Source organism: Coturnix japonica, chromosome 1 (genome assembly GCF_054131305.1).
Source record: "Coturnix japonica strain WE chromosome 1, WE-NBRP24, whole genome shotgun sequence".
NCBI classification, from domain to species: Eukaryota; Metazoa; Chordata; class Aves; order Galliformes; family Phasianidae; genus Coturnix; species Coturnix japonica.
The window spans coordinates 157,322,276-157,334,353 of record NC_140663.1 but is presented as its reverse complement, the minus strand read 5'-3'; the positions used below and the strand labels follow the sequence as shown (position 1 = coordinate 157,334,353).

Below are 12,078 nucleotides of genomic sequence, written 5' to 3'. Positions count from 1 at the left end.
AAACAATTATGCAAGTGTCTGTTGCAGTAGGTTTGGTTTTTAAGAAAGTTAAACATGCAGACACTATCTGTCTTGCATCAAATAAACTTACTTAATAAACCTCAAGGAGTTCAGAATACTGTCTCAAATCTGCCTGCAATAAGAGTAGTGCAAGTTTCTAGGTAGCAATTTTTAAGCAGTAAAACCATAAAGTCGTGTGGTCTGAAGGAATACAACCACCTGGTATTCTAACAGCTTTTTAAGACAGAAACACTATTAACGTACCCTTAAGAAAACAAAGGCATGCCTACAGTTTTGCAAGTTCTAATCAAATTTTCATACATAAAAAATTTACTCAGTTGTGAAATTAGACAAATAGCAAATCAGCTGTGGCCTAAAGTGTTTATGAATGGACAAAAGAAAAAAAGGCAAAACTAGAGATTCAGTTAAATGTAGAGCTTCTTAGCACTGTATTTTTACAGATTAAAATGCTTATGCTCAGAACAATTAAGCACTGCACTCTATAAAGCGAATCGCTTTTAGACGCCGACACTAAAAGCGCATTCACACCTGCACACATCTGCTTCACACACTGACATGTGCTGTGACAGGGACAACAAAGCCTGCCTGCCATCACTGGGCACACACAGCTGCCAGCCCACCCACGCTCCAGTTTGCTCTACCTCCGTGATGGCACCGCTGCCTTCAGGACTCACTGCAACACTGCTTTACTTATCATCGGAAAAGACAGAAATCAGCTTCCAAAGTTCATAAACACCAACAACTCCAGGACTGGCTCTAATTCAAACATCCCTAGGCAGCTTTTCCCTCTAATATTAATGGGTTCTCCTTGAATGCTAGCCGGCTCAGGCAATTACATTTTGTATTGATTATTTAGATAAAAGTAAAGTAAACAGGTTTAATCGTGCTGGCAATGAGCAGTGGGATTGCTGGAACATAGAGTTTTACTAAGAACATCTGCTAATGCTGTAACACTTACTTAGGTGTGTGAAGTCCCAGTGTTGTCTTTCTCTTCTGAGAAATTTTAAGTATTTGCAGACTGAAAATGTTGTAGGGCTGGAAACAGGCTACAAAACCATTTTTCATTTTGTATATCACTGCGTATTTCAGAAAGTTATTCAGAGGAATGCTCTAAAATATATAGGTGAGGACATCAACTTTATGAACAAACTATCTGAAAGGACAAGGAGTCAATTTTTCTTGAGTATGAGAAGTTTTATTAGTAAAGAACTGACAGACAATCTGTATTAATATCAATTTCTTTTGCTTCAAATGAGGGTACACAGTGTTCAGATACTGTTACTGAGTATCTTAACAGCACATCATTTTTTTGTGTCTCCAGCACTAACATGTCTTAACTGCACAACACAATATATTGTGTAGCTGACATAAGGTCTATACTCCCCTCTGGGACTGCAATTTTCCATTCTCCAAATACTCTCCCTTGACAGGTGCTTTCTGCAAATGATATAATTTTTTTTTTAATTTTTTTTTTCTTTCCCCAAATACAGAAGCCATAATAATGAAACAGCAGAACTGTCATTACTTAACTATATCATCCCTTCCGTTCATTTGGGTTTTTTAATCTCTCACATGGCTCAAAACTTCTATCAGATTTTATTTCTTTCGCAAGAACAAAATCAGCAGTTTGGGAAAGCGTTACTACGTGTACATTTTCAATTACAGGTTTCGGTACAGATTTCTTTACTGACTCATTATTTTCTGTCATTTGTAGCTGTATCCTTAATAACAGATTTTGCACTCTGGGCAAACAAGAACGAACCTAAGACAGTCTCTAATTTAGAGAAATTCTAAATCTCCTGTATAGGCAGGTCCTCAGTCTCTGAAAGCACCATGAACTTCACTGATTAATCCTCTTGATTTTTTATACTGTCCTCTCTTAAAATAAGTTTCTAAAAAGGCCTTATTTGGTGAATTGTTCAATTTTCTTTCCTATTCAACATAAATGAAAACGATACATGATCACAATTTCCTGTCTCCAGGACAGCTCTTCTGTACATCTTTTTTAATAACAGCGTTAATCTAGAAAGATACTGCGGTTCACAGGTTCACTGTGTAAAGCTATTAAGTTTTGACAAATGGAATCACAGAATCGTAGGGGTTGGAAGGGACCTCCAGAGATCATCGAGTCCAACCACCCTGCAAAGCAGGCTCCCTACACCAGGTCATACCAGGCAGGTCTTGAATATCTCCATGGAAGGAGACTCCATAACCTCCCTGGACAGCCTGTTTCAGTGCTCCATCACCATCACTGTGAAGTTTTTACGCACATTCTCATGGAACTTCCTATGCTCCAGTTTCTGGCCGTTTCCCCTTGTCCTACTGCCATGCACCACTGAAAAGAGATTGGCCATGTCTCTTTGACTCCCATGTTTAAGATATTTATAAACATTTATGAGATGCCTACTTGGTCTTCTTTTCTCAAGGCTGAACAGACTCAGGTCCCCCAGCCTTTCTTCACAGGGCAGAATACAAATTCCTAGTTAGTATTAGCAGGATTTGTCTCCAGTCTGCATCATCTAGGAAATCTGAAATATCTCAGAACACATCAGTATTTCTCCCACTGGAAAAAAACTACAGAGCTGTCTGTACCCAGTCTCAGTTGTGATCCCAAAAGACTCCCACGAGAAGAAATGTCTTTTCCAAAGAGATTTTTAAAAAATAAATCCAGTTTTATTTGTGTAGGTTTGTCCTTATTATTAAATGCTCATGGATCATTTCAGGCAGCTTATTTTATCCCAGAATTAGGCTCCTTAGGCTGCATTCCCTCAGTCCATCTTTTTTTTTTTTTAAGCAGAAAAATACATATGCTGCCTTTCAGCCCTGCAATAACAGCAACCGCCACTAAAAAATTACTCTATTACATTTTCTCATGTCTCCTATTCTTTAGGCTGTGTTGTTAAAACAGAAAAAGCATCCCAAGTCATAGAATTTTTTTAATACAGCTTCAGTGCTCTCCTGAAGGAAGTTTTCTTTCTTAACACTGCGTCTTTATCAGAAGCAGCCTTGCTCTGTAAGCTGCATTCTCCTTTTTACTCGACAACCTTAACAGTTCTAAGCAGCTGAGAAAAAAAATTCTCATTCCTATTTCAAAGTAACAGAAAAGAAAAAGCAATTCCAAGTTTTGCCTCCTAACCACTCTCCACTTAGCAGTAATTAGTCATCTTCGGAAAACTTTTCTTGACCCAGGTACTTCAGTTAAGAGAAAGAGTTCTCAGGTTAGCTCCCCTCAAGCTCCAATACAATCTAAGTCCCTAGAGGACAGTCTTCCAAAAGAAAAAAAAAACAAAACACAAGTGTAACAATGCCTTCAGAACAAAATTTAAAAAGAGTTCTGACTGAAGAATAAAAGAATTCAAATTGTAGCTCCATGACCTACCACCTACGGGTGTTCAGTTCCATGGCAACATGAGACTTCCTAATGATTACTCAGCCTTATCTTACTTCATGCATAATATTAGCATACAATCCTGCCATAGAGAGCTATGCTACGAATGAAGTTTATTCGAAGGTGACTGTTCACAGAAACAACCTGAACTGTCAAGGTAGCACTTGGAGTTTTTTAAATGGGAAATATCCGTAGGTTGCATTTTGAAAATAGCAGCACAGAGGCAGTATTCCAGTATATCTGGTAAATGATCATTTAGGCAACACAGACCAGCATTATATAGAGGTCTTCTACTAAACTCTTAAAACTTGAATACACTTGTGTTCTTATATCCAGAATCTTATTACATATGTATGTGCATATAACTATGAATACCTACCAGTGATGTACTGTTTCCAATTTTACCACTTTGAAATGCTATCCAGGTTGGCTTTGATTCTCTTTTAGCTGCTGTACTGGGGTTTGAAAAGATTTCTTTTAGAAAAATCCTCTACTAAATATTAAGGATGAATACATTTTCCTTAGATGTCTTCTGAAGGCTTCTGCTTTCTAAAAGCTAATGAACTATGGATTTTAAATCATCTCTTTTCAAAAGGTTTTGCCAGTACAAAAGGAGCTGTAGATGCCTGGCTTTATAAAAACAATGAAGACATGACAGCACTCCGGGCATAGGGCCTGTATCTAGTATGAGAAACAGAAAATTACAGTTGCCAAATTTTAATAACTCAGACCAACTTCATCAACAATGAGCAGAGTCTAATCTCAATATAAAGTACCTCTGGCACAATCAATAAACAGGAATCTCTCCAGGGCACATTCTAGCACAGTCTAGTGGATGGCACATTGCGGTCAGGTTCTCAGACTGAATAATGAAGCACTGATACTGCAGGAACTGCTCATCACAAAGGTATCTCATACAAACTCATAATAACTGGAGAAAACAGGACTATGCTGCTTATACAAAGGATCTCCTGGAACAGGACTACAGGGCACATCTTTTCAGAAACAGATCAGATTCTAATAGCTTCTTGCACTGCAAAGGACCCACAAGCAGTGAAAAATACAAACATACCTCCCAAGATAACTAGTACTTTATATTCCATTACACCAAAACAAGATGAGAAGTACATAGCTAAACACATAGAAAAGGTATTCCTAAACAATGCTGAAATTAAATTCCTTTATGCTCATCACTAAAGTTAACAGCCTTGGGGAGTGAGGTACTACATACAGCCATCTTCTGTTGCTTTCATATCTACTGGAACTGGAAAAGCAAAAGGTAAAACATCTCTCTTAAACAGCACTTTCAAAAGAAGTTGGCACATACCCTGGTTTCAGCAGGAATAGAGTTAATTTTCTTTTGAATATCTTGTCTTGGATTTGGGTTGAGAACAACATTGACGACACACTGCAAAGCTGCACTTAGAATTCAGATGCTCATGCTGCCCTGCCAGAGAGGAGCAGGGGGTGCACAAGGAGCTGGGAAGAGACAAGCAGGACAGCTGACACAGACTGTCCAAAGAGATATCCCATACCATATGGCATCCTGCTGAGCAATAACACTGGGGGAGTTAGCCAGCGGGGAGGTTGGCTGGACACCGGACAGCATGTGGTGAGCAACTGCATTGCACATCACTTGCTTTGTTTACTCTTTCATCACTGTTCTTATTTTTGTTCCTGTTCCGGCTTATTAAACTGTCTTTATTTCAACCCACGAGTTTTACCTACTTTCCAATTCTCTCCACCATTGCACTGTGGGAGCAATGAGCAAACAGCTGCATGGTGCTGAGCTACCTGCAGGGTTAAACCACCACAGCATCTTTGGAAGCTATCATCTGTTCAAGATACACAATGAAGCATTTTACAAACTCTGAACTATGCCCAAAAGTGACTTCCATGAAAATGGAGATATGCATTCAAATTAAAAGTTCAAATGCCAACAGAATAATATGAAGATCTACCCTGTAACGCCCACTGAATTTCTGTATTACTCCCCCAGCACTGAAAATCTGCTTTATAAAGCTGGAAAGAAAAAAAATAAATTAAAACTGCGCTGTTTGTATTTGGATATACTGCTGAAATATTTATATTTTTATTTATATTTGAAATTTATATCTTATGAAATATTTACATATTTTGTGAAACTACCTTAAAATATGTTGCAAGAAAAATCTCATTCTGTCTACTCTGTCATTATTAACAATGCCTACGATGAGTAAAATCTCAGATATATATTAAGATAATACTGATTAGGTCTAACAAGTTTTTCTTTTATTTAAAAGAAGCTTGAATTTTCTATTATAAACTTCCCATTAAAAATGCAGTTTAATTACAAATTTGTTATTAAGAAAAGCTTTGTATTTTTGGGCCCATAATTTGTAATATTTTAATATCCAAAATGAACATTGTATTTGACAAACAAAAATAGGCGCACTCCAATTTCCTAATGCAAATGAAACAGGAATTTCCATCAGCTCTAATTTGCTGATGGTGTCTCATTCATGCTATTTTTAACAGGTACTAGAGAAAGCCAATATTGCAGAAAACATATTGAGGAACATTTGGTTCAGTGGAGGGAGTGAACTAGCCTGAACTGCTGCAAGAGTTCGGCTCTTTCAATGAGCTACTGTTTCAAGCTATCACGATTTTTCCTCATTATATATATACAGGCAACTTTTTCATAGGAAAATGCTGAAAGATGACAAGTCCGCAAAAACACACGGCTGGTGAGGAGGTAGGGAAAGAAGAAAGAGGGACTACAGCGTAAGCCTGTACTGGAAAGCACTTATGTAATCTTCTTGAAAGCTCAGATGTCTTTGTTCCTGTTTATAAATCTGTCAGTGGGGAGCAAAGATGCGTGGTTTAAATGACCAGACCTTCCCTGCAAGCTGTGCAGAGGCAGAAAGGTGCGAAGCAATGACTCAAATAAGTAGACCTCCAAGACAGAGGAGAGAATATTCAAAGCTTGCAGACAACAGACAAAGAAATGGGCTTGCATAATCAAGAACATATCTATATAAAAAAATAAAAATAATAAAAAAAAAAATCATATATTAAAAGAGAAATCTTGTGAAGGAAAAAAATAAAACAAAACAGAAAAAAAAGAACAAAGTTATGTGAATGTATTTTCCATGTGAACAATTCATTCAACAAAAGCATTATGAAAGATTTTCTTTAGCGGAACCCTACGTGACACTAACAACTACCTCATGATTATGCTAACAGCTGGTTCTCGGTATTTAACTGCACATTGGCATTCTGTTTTTAAGGGAACGCTACAACTGCAGGTAATTTTAACCCAAGAGAAACAAACAAGTCAGGCTCATACTACCATATGGCCATGCACTTCCCACAACCAGATCCGAGCCACTCACTGGGAAAATGCATACAGGAGATGTGTATTCTAGCGTAGTCCCCCTAGCTAACAAGCCTATTGTAATTACTGCCTGTCTGCACAGTGACTGGCATTTCTTCACAACCAACTCAGGAACATCAGACACTTTCTAGTCAGTCAGGGTTGTGATCAAAGGTTCTGTGTCAGGGTGGAGGCCAGTCACAAGCAGTGTCATTCAGGGGTTGGTCCTGGGACTGGTGCTCTTCACATCTTTATCAATGACACAGACAATGGGATCGAGTGCACCCTCAGCAAGTTTGCAGATGATACCAAGCTGAGTGGTGCAGTTAAATATTAGGAGAACGTTTTTCACTCAGAGGGTGATGACACACTGGAACAGGTTGCCCAAGGAGGTTGTGGATGCCCCATCCCTGGAGGCATTCAAGGCCAGGCTGGATGTGGCTCTGGGCAGCCTGGTCTGGTGGTTGGTGACCCTGCACATAGCAGGAGGGTTGAAACTGGATGATCATTGTGGTCTTTTTCAACCCAGGACATTCTATGATTCCGTGATTCTGTGATTCTGTGAGTTCAACACAGGTAGCGATGATCTCAGTGACAGCAGAGTTCTATCAGTTTTGTTAAAATTTCACAACTATCAGCCTGTTGGATTAAAGGGGTGCTCCACTAATGTCCTTACAGTGAGAAGGGTGAGGGGATGAAGAAAAGCAGGGGCAAACAAAGCGGGAAGGAGCTGAGGGTACTGTGCAGGTGGCTAAGACGTGATGATAGCAGGGGGATGACACTGGAGATCTTGAAGTAGGAGAGTAAAGGAGGCATTGGATGCAGATCCACAGGAAAGCAAGCTGCTTTTGCTCTGCCCGCTCTGAACAATTAGCATAGATGGAATATACAACCAGAGGACTAGTCCCTTCCTGCCTTTGTTTCTGCCTCATACATAGAATATGTCTCTAAGGCCCAGCAGTTGATGACATTTGAAAATATCACACTGTGCTGGAACACTTTATATTTATGCCTATGTTGAAAGCAAAGTTGTATCTCAAAGTCCCTAGAACCCACCATTATTTTCCAATTGCCAAAGCACGAGTTTTTGATGAGGGCAGAGTAAGTCAGCCAGCATACTCTCCTCTCCTAAGTCCAGCCAAAAGCTGCTTAACACATCAGTCTTTGTCCTATAAATCCTACAACCAATTTCCCCTTTCTCCCCCTTTTAGGAAGGACGGAGTAATGAAGGTTACAGAAACCTGACAGTTATTAACAGGGATAAACATGATACTCCTGACCCTAACCGCAGTTACTGAATGAGATGCGTGTGCATGCCTCCCAGCACACACACGTGTGTGGACATCACAGGACTCAGATTTTCCTGGCAAGCTGTCTGCTGCTGGCAAGAGAATGCAGTAAAACTGCTGGCACCGATATGCTGAACTGAGGATGAACACAGGCCAGCAAAGTCAAAGTGAAATTAGGTTTCAAAGATTCCAGTCTTAATTTTCCCCTAGAAAAGAGTCATTTTCGTCATTGTTTCCATAGCCATAACATGTGCTCTTGACAAGTGATCTGAAGCTGTTTCTACATCCAGTCATTTTATGTTGGTGACGTTCTGCTTGGAGGCAGATACTGGCTTTGGTCAGTCTAGATTGAAGCTTTTTTGCATGATGCATCTTCAATGTGATGAATTCTGTGACACTTAGGAGATAAACTGCAATCTTGAGTCGCACAAAGCACACAGCCAATATTATCTAAACATAAAAATAAAGCATTTTTGAAATTTAATTTTGATATTGCCAAAAACTATTGCATTTTACAGTGCTATGAAAGAGATCTCTGTATAAACCAAGATGTTTTCATTTAGGGGCAATCTCTTGGGTTACTTACATTGCCAGATCGTACTTAGGTGCCTAAATAATAGCTGACTGCAAATACTTGCTTGAGTATGGTTCTTAAATCCTAATCTCTGCCAGCATGAAGCTGAGGGTTATAGAAAAGCATCCTCTGACTTCTTTTCTTCTTAGAAAGCTGAACCACCACCAGTTAAAGAAAACCTAATATTTCTGGGAAAGTGTCCAGAGCTGCAAGCTAACAATGCCTGAAGCAGTCACTGCCACATTCTACACCATGGAATTTTTTCCCTTACAGTCTGCCTGATGTAATGGTGTGCTTCATTAATAAAATTCTTCTGTGCTTACATTTCCCACAAAACCTTCCTATGAAAAGAAAATCATCACTGGTGTTTGACAAAAAAGGGAATATTTACTCCTCACTGGTGTGGTCATTCTCACGCATTTTCATGTCCTATCTGTACTTCTCTTCATGGAAGTGTGTGAGGCCATCCTATCTATCAATTAGGTTAGAAGTGGAGATGACTGCTAGGAATTATGACAGAGGTGGTGTCTATTGATTCTGTATATCGTGTGATAAGTAGTGTGTTTAATATGAAAACCATCTGTACATCAAGAAAGACAGGATAAACTGCAATATATAGTGCTAACTGCTTACTTTGCTCTTTGATAGATCTCTAATTAACTTTTCTTAACTGTCTGCCAAAGGGATATGCAATGCCTCTTCTTACAGAAACATAAAACAGAGAAGAGAGATGATATAAAGAAAGAGCACTCTCTCTTTCAAGGACAGGTTTGAGTCTGCAGTCAAACCAATGAAAGGCTGAACTAATTGTTCGACTTAAAGAAGAAAGAATTGATGGTGCTTATAACAGTCCACAGACATTTCCTAAGAAAAAAGCAATCATCTGTTTCCCATGTTCACAGCAGATAAGAGAAGCAGCAATGGGCTTCTTTTAGAGCACGGGAATATCTGATGAGATAGCTGGAGAAAAAGCAAACTAGGAGAGTTCTATACTGGAACAGAAATTCTGTGGAGGTTACAGAATCCCCATTATCAGAAGCTTTCAAGGGGCACAATTGACAAGTATCTGTCAGAAGAGAAAAGGTAATGTTAATATACACTAGACAGGATGACTGATTCACTTCTAGACTAGTTCTGAATTTCTGATTCTATCACTTCTAGTAGGTGCTGGAAGCAGGATATAGAAAGATACCTAAGAATGGTGCAGACTGATGAGTTCGTAGTTGTTTTCCTTCCTGTTGGAGTAGAATTCATTCCATTCTAAAAGCTGGTTCAACAACTTTTAAGAAATACAATTCAGGTAATAAGAATCATTCCAGGCATGCAGATACCATTTACAAAAGCAAACCAGACATTTCTGAAGCATAATTCATTCAAACTGTTTTAAACTCTTACCTTCAACTGAATCAATCAAACATTTACCGCCTACTGTGTCAATAGGCCTACATGTTTTCTACCAAGCAAGGAACCTATTGGGACAGGCTCAGCTGCTTCTCTCAGTCTCAGTTACTTAGTTTTAACTAAGATTAATCCCAGTGTAGGCAGATTGATTTTCCAATCTCAAAAAACTTTGTTACTAATATCAAGAGTTTCGAACCTAAACTATAGAAATAGGGCATTCTTCCCGCATGAAAATAACTCCCTCTGTTCCAAGAGCCCAGAACACCTTTTTTTGGTGTTATTTTGTTGTTGTTGTTGTTGTTTTTGGGTTTTTTTTGTTTGTTTGTTTGTTTGTTTTTCATTTATTGTCCGCCCCTTTCTTTATCACTTTCAAATTTTGCTTTTCCTTACTTCTTAAGCTGCAACAACACAATTGTTATTGTTATCACGCAGCTGAAACTAGTAAACTTTGGAGGGAAGCAGATATGGAAACTAGAGCTTGTCAGAGAAGCAGAAAGTTCCTTCCTTCCCTGTTTTACAGTCAAACAGCACTTAATAATAATTTTGATGTTCTCAGGTTAACTGTGAGGAACATAAAGACGTGCACCGTGATCACACAATCCTCATTTGCTAAGCAGAACAAGATAAAATTTGGTTGCTTTTTTACTCTCTCTCCAAATCTTGCTCCTATATCAGGGAAGATATAGGATACTTACTATATGAATGGATACTTACTAGTTTATATGCCAGCTATTAATGGTAAGCAACCTAAACAAACTGTCTTGATTCCAAAATTTCCCAAAAACACAGAGCAATGATGACGTACACTTTGCAAAGAAATTTGAAACAGTCTGGAGTCTCACTTTCTTCTCTTAGTTCCAGTGGTCAAAACAGTCGATATTCACTAGAACAGCAAACACCAGAACATGTTGCTGAAGTTTTATTTCCAGTCAATACTTTCAGCTCTTCTTTTTTTCTTTCAACTCAGCATAATATGAGTTTAAGCAGAAATTTTCCCGAGAAAGATACTACTTACTGAAAGAAATAATGATATGTCAAACAAACAAAGACTAAGCAGAGTCAGGATATGACTGTGCTTTGACAATATACCTCCAAAAAAGAACAAGTTACTCAATTTAGACAAATCTGTTATCAGTACTTCTTGAGTCACCTCTGGAAAAAGCTGCCACAGGATGCAGTGAGGGGACACTAGGCAGTCACAAGTGCCATCTTTCAGGCAAGAGACACAACTGAATCCAGAGGATGTAGGCTGCTACACTGTTCTCCACTGCTGTAAGGCAAAGACTGCAGTGCTGGCCGCATTCCTACCTAGAAAACTCCCCTGATGTATAAGTACGGCCCCCTTACATTTCTAATTCCTGTCCTAAAGATAGCTGTTGTTATCCTTCCATTTCTACTTTTTCATTTGTACATCTTACATTAGAGGAAATCACAGCAATTTCCTTATTTTAAAGAGCAAACGTGTGTTTGCTTCTGCCTATGACTGATATAAAAAGCCCTTCCCTTGTTCAGTAGCAAAGATACCTGTTTTTTCAGGCACTGTATGCTCAAACATGAAATGTGCACAAGCCGGCTTCTTTTGTTCCTACTCAAGTTAACGGAACATTTGTCTGAATGCAGCCAAACCGTCCACCTCCAGGCAGGATGGCTATGAAGTAGCTACTGTTGTAATGATTTGTTTTCTGATTCTTCAAGTCAACTTTACTTTGAAGCCTTTGATATTTTGAAAAAAATATGAGAGAATTTGGTAACAAAGCACTACAGACATACTCAAGCCTGAGAAAGAACAGGAAAATTAAAACCTTTACTGAGTCTTGTTCTATATACAAAATAAATTCAAGTTAAATGGCAGCTGTTTGTTTTCAAACACACAATGTTTAGATTTTCTTTTCTTAACTTCATAACTTATGAGTAGTGTCTATAACAAAGCTACAAATAAAGTGTATTTTACTTAAAGGATTATGGATATCAAATAAATCATTCTTACAGCCAGTCTCTGAGAAAACACAGAATTCCCAGAATTTTCTCAGATGACTTCATCTACTTTTGC

The 12,078-nt window shown here is 38.5% G+C and overlaps 1 protein-coding gene across 4 annotated transcripts in view; it reads right to left on the bottom strand.

Annotated features, from left to right (window-relative positions):
- DCLK1 (doublecortin like kinase 1) overlaps positions 1-12,078 on the bottom strand; it is a 228,275-nt gene that overhangs the window by 100,968 nt on the left and 115,229 nt on the right. The window lies entirely within an intron of this gene.